The following is a 12,107-nucleotide window of genomic DNA, read 5'->3' as shown; positions in this document are numbered from 1 at the left end:
ACATTTATTTATGCCAAATCAATTTTTTTGTAGGTATTTTTCTAGCAGAAAAAAAATAAGAAAAAATAAATAGAATATGGAATCTGATTCTAATTTCCCAGTTCCTTTTTTAGACTTTTATTACATTATATTTTAACCCATTTTTATAAACATACATGAGCACACATCACATAAGCCTTATACTTTTTGCAAAGTAAATATTATAATTTCTTATCTTTTTCTATGGTAGCTATTTTTGATAGTATTACAGGAGAACTGAGTATTTACCAGTGACCTTAGTCATCTTGGCAAAGTATCTGGAAAAGTCAGCTGCAAGGTTGGTTTCTTGTTTATTTGTTCAGTCTTTCTAGTATTTCAGTTGCTTTTTTTCCCCCCCTAAGCTATTTTCTAGTCCCTGACCAATGCCCAAATGTGAGTCCTTGTGAATTCAATGGGTTATAGGAAAAATCTGGTTCTGAGTTTCCATGTTTTGGAAGAGACAAACTAATTTTATGTAATTGACATTGAAATCTCGTATTTTAAAAAAACTAGTGTATTTTTAATTGAAAACCTCAAGATTAAACATCTCTAATTTTTTAGGTAATATGTTAGTCTCAGGTGAGAGAATTACTTCTTTGCACTTTATTTGAAAAACAGAAGTCCTAGAGAAAAGAGGAAATTCAGTCATTTTCAGTAACTTTACCAAGTAGTGACAAAATGGAGCACTCTAGTGTGGAAAGGGACACTGAACAGAAACGTCAAATCTGTTTCTCTTCCTAATGATGAAGTGATTTTGGGAAGATACCTAATTCTCAAGTTCTGGATTTTCTCATCTGTTAAATGATTGGATTATGCTAGTTATTTTTTGTTATTTTGCCTTCGAGTTGCTATGTTCTGCAATTCCTCATAAGATTTCATTATTGACATCAATAGTCTATACCATAGATGCTCAGTTAGTCAATGTCCATTTAACTGACTCCCTAGAGTAATCACACTCTATTCCCTCAATAAAATATGCTGGATGGTGCCCATTGCAGAGGAGTACTGGCAGCCAGAAGACTATTCTAGTACATTCATGCATTTCTGCCCCCATCAGTTGAGTTTTATGTTTACCAAGAGTCAGCTAATGTTTGTTCCCAAATCTGTTTATGCCAGTTGTGTTCATTATTGATATTACACAATTTATTAAGTAGTATCAAAGCCAAAGAAATATGAATGTGAAAAGGAAGAGAGTTGTTTCCATGAGAACCAAACTAAAGGCTTTGGAGAGCATCTGTGGGGGAGGGGGTGTGGGGAGCTCTGTAATATAAGAAAACATTGTAAAATATTAAAAAATACTCATAAATATCTAGAAAAGTTGAGTTTTATGTTTCTTCACAGCTGAACTTATTTTTTAATTCCACTGTAAAGAAACTGAAATTGGAGATCAAAGATGATGCTTTATGCAAAAAAGAAACAGAATACCAATGACTATAAGAAAATGTCCTACAGCAAATGATTGATGAATGAATACAGAAAGAAATGGTTGAGAGAAAAGTAAATTATGTAAGTATGCATGTATAATTTCCTATCTTTCCTTGCTTTAACTCCTTTTTTAATTAACCCAACAATTACCAATCCTGACCGTGTCAGTTAGAGGGTATTTACGCTAATTTGTCATAGTGAGGTCAGAGCCAGGCTAAAGTTTCTAACTTTCTTTTGTTCTCTCAACATTAACAGGATGTACTATACGAATAAATAGTGTGAATAAGATCCTGAAGAGTACTTTTTTTTTAGGCTTTTGAAGTATAAATATTTATTTCAAAGCTAATTACAGGTTATAGGGTAGGAGTAGTATTTTCTGGGTTTCGGTCCTGCCTCATGTTCTTACTAATAACTTAATGTCTTCAAGGCATGGTTTCTACCACTGAGACATTACAATAATATACTAACTCACTGGGTTAAGAAGATTAACTGTTCATATACATAAAACACAGTACCTGGCATACAGTAGAAACTAAAAATATGATATTTATTATCCCTTAGAGTAGGTTCAAGTGCTTCTAATTACCAATTGATTTTTAATGTAATAAGGGACTCTGAAAGTTATTGAATAAAAAAGATTGAACTTTATGCACCTTTTTTGTGGGAGCTAAGGCAAAGTTCAGAGAACAATAGGGTGGCTGGGACCACGTAATTTGATTGCCTGGTGGCCAGAGGTCAAAACTGATTAGCAAGTCAGAACCTTCAGTTAGGGGTCAGTGACCAAGCATAAGCAGACATCAGCATTTGTGGCAGATGCTTCCAAGTGAAGTGTTCCCTCTGTGTAAAGCACTTTTGCTGGAGGTGATGAGCTATGTGCCAGGATTACTGCCCGTATGAGCTATGCTTGCTCTCCTCTTACTCTCAACACAGCAGCTAGACTGAACCTTTTAAAGCCTAGGTGAGATCATGTCACTCCTGTGCTCAAAACCACACAAAGGCTGCTCATCTCACTAGGAGTAAAAGCCAAAGTTCTTACAGCAAATGGCCTACAAGGCTCTACAATGATCTGAGCCCTCAATTATTTCACTGCTCTCATTTCTGATTATTCCTCTCATTCACTCTTCTCCAGCTACACTAGCCTTCCTGTTATTCTTTCAAAAAAGTCTGGCACTCTCCTGTCCTATGACTTTTGTTGTTCTCTCCACTGGGAATGCTTTATCACCGCTAGCTGCTGGCCCCAGTCCCTCACTTCCTTTAGGTCTCTGCTCAAGCCTTACTTTCCCAGTGAGACCGACCCTGACCACCTCTCACCTCCCCACACTCTCCTTTACCCTGCTTACTTTGCTTTTTATATTATCAATATATAACTTGCTTAGTCATTACGTTTATTTTTGATTCCGTTTCTCTGCTAGAATGTAAGTTCTATAAGGGGAAGGATCTTTATCTATAGTTTTTTTTACTTAATATCCCCAGTGCCTAGAATGGTCCTTGGCTCATGATCTGAGCTCTTAAATATTGGTTCAATGAGTGAATGAACAACTGAGTGGAAGAACCAGGACTGCCCTGAGTACAGTCTAAGGTATTCTTTGCCAAGGGCAAAGCAAGCGGCAAAACTATCAGTCTCTGGGGATTTATCGAGGAAAGCAAAGATCTTTTAAGAGTGGAATGGCTCTCTGACATCACCTACAGTTTGCAAATCGCCCTTTTTCCTAACTCCCACTGCTTTCTCCATTTTATTGCCTTAAATTCAGGTTTAGTCAGGCAAAGAGAATCAGAGAACTGTAGCTAAAACCCAGATGATCCAGATAATAAACATGTCTTTGCTTCAATTTTGTGACAGATGGGCAAATAGACATTAAGGCCTTGTCCCCCTTTTTCCTTCATTACTTGTCTCTAGTTTGGCTTAATGATTACCTAATGATTCAGCACTTAAGACCTTTCTTGTTAACTATTGCAGTTTCTGACCCTCTCATACTGCATCCATTTTAGGTATTGAGGATTTATAAATTCCCTTTCTTCCCTTTTTACCAAATCACAGTTTAAATGCTTCCAGTTTCCATAGCTCTCTTTGTGTATAAAATAATAAGTTTATCATAATAATAATTATCCTGTAATAATAATTATAAAATTATTTAGCTCTATGGAGCATGTACTCTCTGCCAAGTTCTGATTTAGGAGCTTCAGATATATTTTCACTAATCTTCACACGAGCCTTGCAGGGGGTATTTTTGAACTCAGCAAATTTACTCTGTGCTTCTTAGCCTTTATGTTTTCTTTTGACTGGCCCCATTAGAATCACCAGAAACCCAAGGACACAGATATCTGGATCCCACTCCAGAAGACCTATAATTAGGATTTTCACCAACTTCCAAGGTGAAACTTTTGAACACTTAAGTTTGAGCACCATTGGGTGTGTATTGAGGTAGAACAGACCTTGGAGTACACTGAGAAGTGGACTCTAAGTTGGCAGTAGTACACTATAGTCATCACTATGCAGTTTTTTAATTACTGTAATGGAGGTTAACCCTCTTCCTGGAAAGTCATACTTTGCTTTTCCTTCTTCTGTGGCATTTGACATATATATTGTCACACAAACGAAAACCAGCAAGAGCCATCTTGAAGTTTCTAGCCAACAGATATTGTTCAACCATTGTTCTTTCATAGGCCAGATTGTGCCTTTCGACTCTATGTTAAATTATTTCTATTTTGTAAGGAATAAGGGACCACCTCATTTGGTCAGTGCACCTGGGAACAAAGACTAAAGAGGATATCTGAAGAAGTAAAGACAAGTATCTGAATATGCATCAAGAAAACGACTAGCTTTCTCTAATTTTCTTACTTATTCAGGTAAAAGAAAATAGCATGACTCAAGAGTCAGATATGTAAAATTGTGTAGACTCATATCACTGTAGTCAAGTCAGATAGGGAAAGTGAAGCAGTTGTCTAGATGGAGGGTTGGCAAACTATGGTCCACAAGCCAGATTGTTTCTGCTATCTATTTTCATAAATGAAATTTTGTTGGATCACAGCCATGCACCTTCTTTTACATATTGTCTATGGCTGCTTTCATTCTACATTGGCAGAATTGAATAAATTGGAGTAACAACTACTGGTATGGACAACAAAGCCAAAAATATTTACTATCTAGTCCTTTACAGAAAAAGTTTCTGGTCTCTGGTATAGATTATTTAGAGATTATTCACTTTGGTTCTAAATTATTCAAAATTTTTATATAGAATTTGAAAGTGGTAAGATAATAGAATCTCAATAAATACCTATGAAATGAATGATGATATTTTTCAGTTGGACTCTCCACAAAAAAAGAAATTAACTCAGGAACCTGAAGTCACTAGAAGTGTTGGTAATTGTTAACCTGTAACCCCACCCCTAGAATTATGCCATTTGCCATAAAGCACTCATTTACCTACTCTAAATGGAGAGAGGAGACAAGTTTTTATGGAGAGACCTTCATTTCAAAGTGGAGGGCATGCTTATCAGGGTGTGAACAAGACCATTCTTTGGTGTATGGAAAAAGATATTATAATTTATGGCTTTACATTAATATATAGAGAAAAGAAATTAAGCTTTACTGATATTTAATACAGATTGGCACTAGTCCTTGCACATATGTACTGTCAGAAAGGCATTTGGGTTTCTTAAGGGAAGAGTAGCACTTACCTAATCCCAAAGGACTGGTAAGGTTCTCTGTTGCTTGATTTCAGTGTATTGACACACAATGAAGTTTATATGTACCTGGTTAAGTGGATTTAGGGATTTCATTATCTACTGCACAAAATGGACAAATGGATAAAAATATTTCTGAGATATCTAAGATTGAAAATAATAACTCATATACTGCTTAAAGTGGGGAAAAAAATGGCAAAGTTGACATTTCTCTTAATCCTGTACAACCAGTTCTTTGGCAGTCAAAGAAGTAAAAGATAAATTCATAAATTCTGATGAATTTTAAAAATGATCAAGAGAATAAATGAAATATGGATTTACTTCCTCTATCATTATAGACCTCACCCTAGTTGAATACTGTGTCAAATTTAGACAAAACTTTTGCATAGTTGGTGGATTGGATTAAAAAATAAGTACCATGATTTAGTAAGCAAGATAATGAGGTCCTTTTTCTTTTCACATACTTCTATCATTAGGAAATAACTTTTCAGCCATGACAGTCATTAAAATTGAGTACAGAAATAATGAACATAACGTTGGACTGGATCACAAATGTTAAGCCAAGATTTTCAAAAATCATTAAGTATATAAATCACATTATTTAAACAATTTTTAATAATATTAATGATTTTTTAAAGTGGGAACATATTTTCTTATAGATTAATAAAATAAAAATAAAATAAATTATCATTTATGTTATTTTTATCTCATCCTTTTATAATTTCTATTTTGTGTATGTTTTACTATGTATATAATATGTTAGTATAATAGTATATGCATGTAATTTTTATATATTTGTGTATTTAAGCATATACCTTTGGTATATATATATATACACGCACACACACAAACTCATCAAAGGTATATACTTAAATGTTTTATTCATAGGTGCATGGGATTAAAAAGTTTAGAAGCCACTGATTTAGACAATGATGTATGAGTTCAGCCTTCTTACTGAGTGTCTTGGGTTTTATCTCTGCCTGACCTCTCCTCTGACCAAACTTCTCTCAACCTGCTGAAGGCTTGGTAAAGTGAAACAAGTTGCAATAACTCCTCTGTATGTACCTTTGTATAAATATTTATTCCATGTTGTTACATACTTGCTTGCATATTTTACATTTGTCCACATTAGTGTTGTCTTCCATTAGTTCTGGCTACTTAAAATACTAAGGATATTAATGACTAAATTTTCTTTTTGTAGTACCTTCCACAGACAGTAAGCTAATTGACACCCCTGATGCTGTTTGCTTTTGTTCCTGGAGAAATTATTGTATGATTACAGATTTCATTGAATCTTATTGATTTTTATATAAATATTGGGTACACTTTGTAGACATTGGGTATGTTTGGAGATGGCACAGTTTTTCTGGGGTTAAGCAGGTTTCGATGATATTGACCTTGCTCACTTTATGTCAAAATAAATCCTTAGGAAAAATTTTGCCTCAGTCATTTAAATTTATTTGGTATTTGTCAAGATATAAAGAACCCACTTTCATACCAAAAATTGTTCTAAATGAAATACCTCCTCTGTGTCTTTTCTGGCCAAAACAAATCTATAATTTCATGTCTCAATCAATGGTTATGTCCATTTAAAGATTTTCCCATCTGGGGATAACTATGGTCTCCAAAACTGTACCACTGACATTAACCCCCAACCCCTTTCTTTTCTAAATTTAATTTTTAATTTTATATTGGAGTATGGTTGATTTGCAATGTTGTGTTAGTTTTAGATGTACAGCAAAGTGATTCAGTTATACATATACATATATCCATTCTTTTTCAGATTCTTTTCTCATATAGGTTATTACAGAATATTGAGTAGTTCCCTGTGCTATACAGTAGGTCCTTATTGATTATTTTATATATAGTAGTGTGTATATGTTAATCCCAAACTCCTAATTTATCCCTCCCCTGCACGTTTCCCCTTTTGTAACCATAAACTTGTTTTCGAAGACTGGAGTCTGTTTCTGTTTTGTAAATAAGTTCATCTGTATCATTTTTTTAAAGAGTCCACATATAAGTGATATCATATGATATTTGTCTTTGATTTACTTCACTTAGTATGATAATCTCTAGGTCTATCCGTGTTGCTGCAAATGGCCTTATTTCAATCTTTTTTTATGGCTGAGTAATATTCAATTCTATATATGTACCACATCTTCTTTATTCATTCATCTGTCGATGGACATTTAGGTTGCTTTCATGTCTTGGCTATTGTATTTAAATAGTGCTGCAGTGAACATTGGGGAGCGTGTATCTTTTCGAATTACGGTTTTCTCCAGGAATATGCTCAGGAGTGGGATTGCTGGATTATATGGTAGTTCTATTTTTAGTCTTTTAAGTAACCTCCATACTGTTCTCTGCAGTGGTTGTACCAACTTACATTCCCACCAACTCTGTAGGAGGGTTCCCTTTTCTCCACACCCTCTCCAGCATTTATTGTTTGTAGACTTTTCAACGATGGCCATTCTGACTGGTGTGAGCTGATACCTCATTGCAGTTTTGATTTGCATTTCTCCAATAATTGGCGAAGTTGAGCATCTTTTCATGTGTTTTTTGGCCTTCCGTATGTCTTCTTTGGAGAAATGTCTATTTAGATCTGCCAATTTTTTGATTGGGTTGTTTGTTTTTGATACAGAGCTGCATGAGCTGTTTGTATGTTTTGGAGATTAATCCCTTGTCAGTCACTACGTTTGCAATAAAGCCCTTTTTATTTCTTCTTCATTAGAACACAGTATTCTATTAATCGAGTTAGTATTTGACTCCAGTAGTTCTCTTTTTCCTCTGTCAATTTTAGCCTGACTACAGAATTTCTGCCTTTTTTATTTATCCAAAGAGGAAATCTCGGAGCTTGATATCTGCTACTAGACTGGCCAGAAAGTCTGGTTTCTCATTAGCTTCTTCCTGTGTTCTGGAAGCCAGTCTGAAATGCAAATCTCACACCTTTTGTGGGGTTCTGAAGATGTCAAAATGACCCACTTCCATCCCAGCCTAACTCTTATTCCCAGCAGCTCTGTGTTGCCAGTTATAATTGAAATTCATGAAAACAAACTGACACTTGAGTCATGGATGGAAACAATTTGTGGGGGAGGCATAAAATAGCAGGGGTGTATTTCTCATGTTTATAGTCTACTCTCATATAAGGATTTCACTTTTGAGTGAAAGCAATTTTAATTCCATATATGCTCAGTTTGAATATTTTAGGGAGGAGTTCACAATAACTACCTCTGATGTGAACTGAGCTCTAGTCTCATGACAAAAGAAATTTATTTCTTCTCTAAGCAAATGGCTAATCATGGCAGGTCCATATTGAAAATTGATAGCTTGGAGGAGTTTAGAATAAAAAATAGAGGAAAAGTAAATTTTTTGAAATGTATTAGATTTGGAACAGTTTGAGAAATGAAAAATCATTAATTGGTATTTTAGCAAAGTGTTTTTGTCTGGGGATAGAGAAGATCTGAATCGAATCTAACACATGTATAGCACTCATTATGCTAGCCAGTAAATCCCAGGCAGGAAAGATCAGCTACCAAAATCACACATTTAAATTTTATATTTCATGTCCTTAAACCAGACATTTATTTATTCTTACAAGGTGCCAGGCATGTACTAGGCCCTTCCATAATCATTTTAGTGGTTCTTAATATATATTTTACCCTTACACATTTGTGGGATATGCCACATTCTCTTTAGAAATAGCTCTTAAACAGTGGTGTAATGACCCATTCTCCTTGGTTTGGAGGAAGCAAGTTGGGGGAAACATGAGAATTTGTTGGAGAAAATAGAATTTGAACCTAAACCTGGCTTTGAGCTTATGTTCTAAACCACTATAGTCAAATAGCGCCCATCTTTTTGATCTTTCACTGCTTGTTATGGCCTGAATGTTTCTGTCCTTCCGAAATTCATATGTTGAAATCTTACCACCCCCCCTCTCTCCCCAAGGTGATACTATTAGGAGGTGGGGGCCTTTGGGAGGTGATTAGGTCACGAGGGTGAAATCCTCAAGAATGGGATTAATGTTCTTATAAAAAGGACCCCAGAGAGCTCCCAACATATGAAGACACATCAAGAAGTCAGCAGCCTGCAACCAGGAAGTGGACTGTCTACTAGGGCCTTGATCTCAGACTTCTAGCCTCCAGAACTGTGAGAAGGAAATGTTTGTTGTTTGAACCACTCAGTCTATGATATTTTTTAAAATAGCAGCTGAAGCTGTCTAAGATACTACCCGAAGTATCTACTAAGAATATTCAATGACTATGAGTTGAACTGAATTATGACTGATTCAGAGGTCATAATAAGAAAGTGTTGAAAGAATGGATTCCAGGAATGTGATAGACGCACTAATATTTCCTACCAGTTCACTTCCTCTACCTAACAATGTCTGATCCCTCTGTTCTGATTAAGAAGCCCAGCAGAGTGAACCTGGCTGGTCAATTCCATAGGGGGTGGGGGATGTGGAGGTGGGAAGGGATAAGACTAAAGGTGACTATTGGGCAGCTGCCTAAGTGGGACATTCTAGTCCCAGCTAAATCTCTTACCTTAAAGGGCCACTTGAAGTAAATGGGTCAAATGGAGGCTGGAGAACTAGAAAAGATGAGAGCGAGATGCTTGTCCGATTAAGTGAAATAGAATTTCACAGACATGCTCCTGGTGGGAACTTGTGTTGGCTTGTGTGTCTCCATTAAAGGACTGGCAGTGTGAGAAAGAGCAGACACCTTCCCATGCAACAAGACTCAAATCAAACGCCACCTTTTTTGGAAAGACTCCAAACTCCCCCTGGCCAAGTTAGAGCCTTGCTCTGCTGTGTTCCCACAGCCCCCTGTTAATGTCTCATGGCAGAATTTACCTCATTTTTATTATAGTAAGTACCTGTTGTAGGGCAGTCAACTCCAATAGCTCCTGAGAGCACAGAGAGTCTTTGCATTTATCTTTGTTTCCCCTTATTAGATGCTGTTTGAAGAAATAATTGATGAAATAAATTGCAACATGTTTGTGAATCTCCAAGTCTGAACATTATGGTTTATATAACAGGTATGAAATGCTTCATGACCTATGATGAGTGTCATGCCAAGTCTGAACATTATGGTTTATATAATGGAACTGGCTCTAGGCCCCACCTGCCAGAATTAAGGGAGATCCAGTATCATACTTCTGCCTCCCTGCTAGATTAAATGTTTGTGTACCCAACCCAATTCATATGTTGAAACCAAATCTCCAGTGTGATGGTATTAGCAGGTGGGGCCTTTAGGCAGTGCTTAGGTCATGAGGGTGGAGCAACAGGTATGAAATGCTTCATGACCTATGATGAGTGTCATGCCACATTTCCTTAATTTTCAGATTAAAATGGAACTGGCTCTAGGCCCCACCTGCCAGAATTAAGGGAGATCCAGTATCATACTTCTGCCTCCCTGCTAGATTAAATGTTTGTGTACCCAACCCAATTCATATGTTGAAACCAAATCTCCAGTGTGATGGTATTAGCAGGTGGGGCCTTTAGGCAGTGCTTAGGTCATGAGGGTGGAGCCCTCATGAATGGGATTAGTGCCTTTGTAAAAGGACTCCAGAGAGCTCCTTCACCCCTTCCAACATGTGAGAACACAGTGAATACATGGCCTTCTATGAATCAGGAAGTGTGTCCTCACTAGACACTGAATATGCTGATACCTTTATCTTGAACTTCCCAGCCTCCAGAACTGTGAGAAATAAATTTCTGTTGTTTATCAGCCACTCAGTTTATGGCATTTTTGTTACAGCAGCCAGAACAGAAAAAGACACTTCCTCCCTCCTTCTCTTGGATCATCCACAATCCCTAGGGGCTTAAGCAACAAATCATAGTCTGCCAGAATTCCGCTCTCCAGTGACCAGGGGTCCTGGTGAATCTCTGTTCACTGTGCCTTCCCTGTCTAGGCTTTGCTGGAGTCATCAATTTTCCACTGTACTTCTGGCCCAGCTGTTTCAGGTATTAGCAGTGCATCAGCTTATATAGTTTCCTGCTGAGCAGTATGGGACTTTGAAAAAAAGGTGGCACCAAAGGTTTACACAGTTTGCTTTGTCATCTATCAGAACACTTTGCTCAGGTCCCAAGGCTACTAACTAAGACTCACCTTTTCAGGAGCCTACACATCCATGCTCCCACAAGGTCTTTCACCCAACCAAAGAATGTCTAAGCATCTCCTTGTTTCTGAGATGACAACTACTCTCCCTTTTTTGAATTCTAGAATCTTCTTAGGGTGAGGGCATCTTTCCTTCTTCATCTTTCTAAAATAAATGGTACCTTCTTCCACAGTGAAGTTTAAAGGACCATTAAGAAGGACCTGGGCTTCAGAAACGTAAGAATCTGTCCATTTCCCTTTCTTGGGAATGGAGATAGAATGTCTTTTACTCCTTCTTGATAAATTGTCCAATCCATGGATAGGAGACTTTTTAATATAGAGTAAAAATTCTAATACAAGTTAAATTATCACCTGGAGGTCACTCTGCTATATCAAAGATGCTTAGAACAAGAGTACATGCTTTTGTTAATTCATCTCTTGCAGGGTGAAAGGAGTTCCTCTTTAGTTATGACCTAAACATAAAAATCTATGTTATAATGTTTTAACTTGTATAATTTATTTTTTATTTATTGCAAAAACAAGTGTTTTGGTATACAGTCCAGAGAGGAAACATTGCCAAGCTTGCTGCCAGAGAGAGAACTGAAGAAGCCAATCTCACAGGGCTCTGTTGAAAACAAGCAGCCTTTTACAGTCTCCTGATATCCTCACGGCAATGGTTTGGCAGTAACTTCTCAGGACCAGTGTGCAGGGGAGGGAGGTAGAGAAGTATCCCTGCAGTGCTCTACTTGGCTATGATCACTCTATCTCATTTTATGCCTGGTAACTCAATGAGACTGCTTACCATTATATTAAGAGGCATAACTGCTCATAAAAGCATATCCATAGTACTGGAGGACCTAGGCCAGGAGAGGTTGTTTATCTCAGTTA

The 12,107-nt window shown here is 36.8% G+C and overlaps 1 long non-coding RNA gene across 2 annotated transcripts in view; it reads left to right on the top strand.

The window, feature by feature from the left end:
* The window catches only part of LOC102995402 (uncharacterized), a 216,756-nt gene that overhangs the window by 63,197 nt on the left and 141,452 nt on the right, over nucleotides 1-12,107 (top strand). Inside the window, exons 4-6 of one of the 2 annotated variants that reach the window (XR_003681245.2) lie at nucleotides 1,390-1,524; nucleotides 4,157-4,290; nucleotides 6,016-6,771. The exons of the other annotated variant lie outside the window; for it this stretch is intronic. This is a non-coding gene — a long non-coding RNA (uncharacterized lncRNA). Of the gene's footprint in view, nucleotides 1-1,389; nucleotides 1,525-4,156; nucleotides 4,291-6,015; nucleotides 6,772-12,107 lie in introns of those variants that run through there. 2 annotated transcript variants of the gene reach the window in all.

The sequence above is a fragment of the Physeter macrocephalus genome, chromosome 9, assembly GCF_002837175.3.
Source record: "Physeter macrocephalus isolate SW-GA chromosome 9, ASM283717v5, whole genome shotgun sequence".
NCBI lineage: Eukaryota > Metazoa > Chordata > Mammalia > Artiodactyla > Physeteridae > Physeter > Physeter macrocephalus.
The sequence above is the reverse complement of the archived record's forward strand: the minus strand, read 5'-3'. Positions and strand labels throughout refer to the sequence as shown.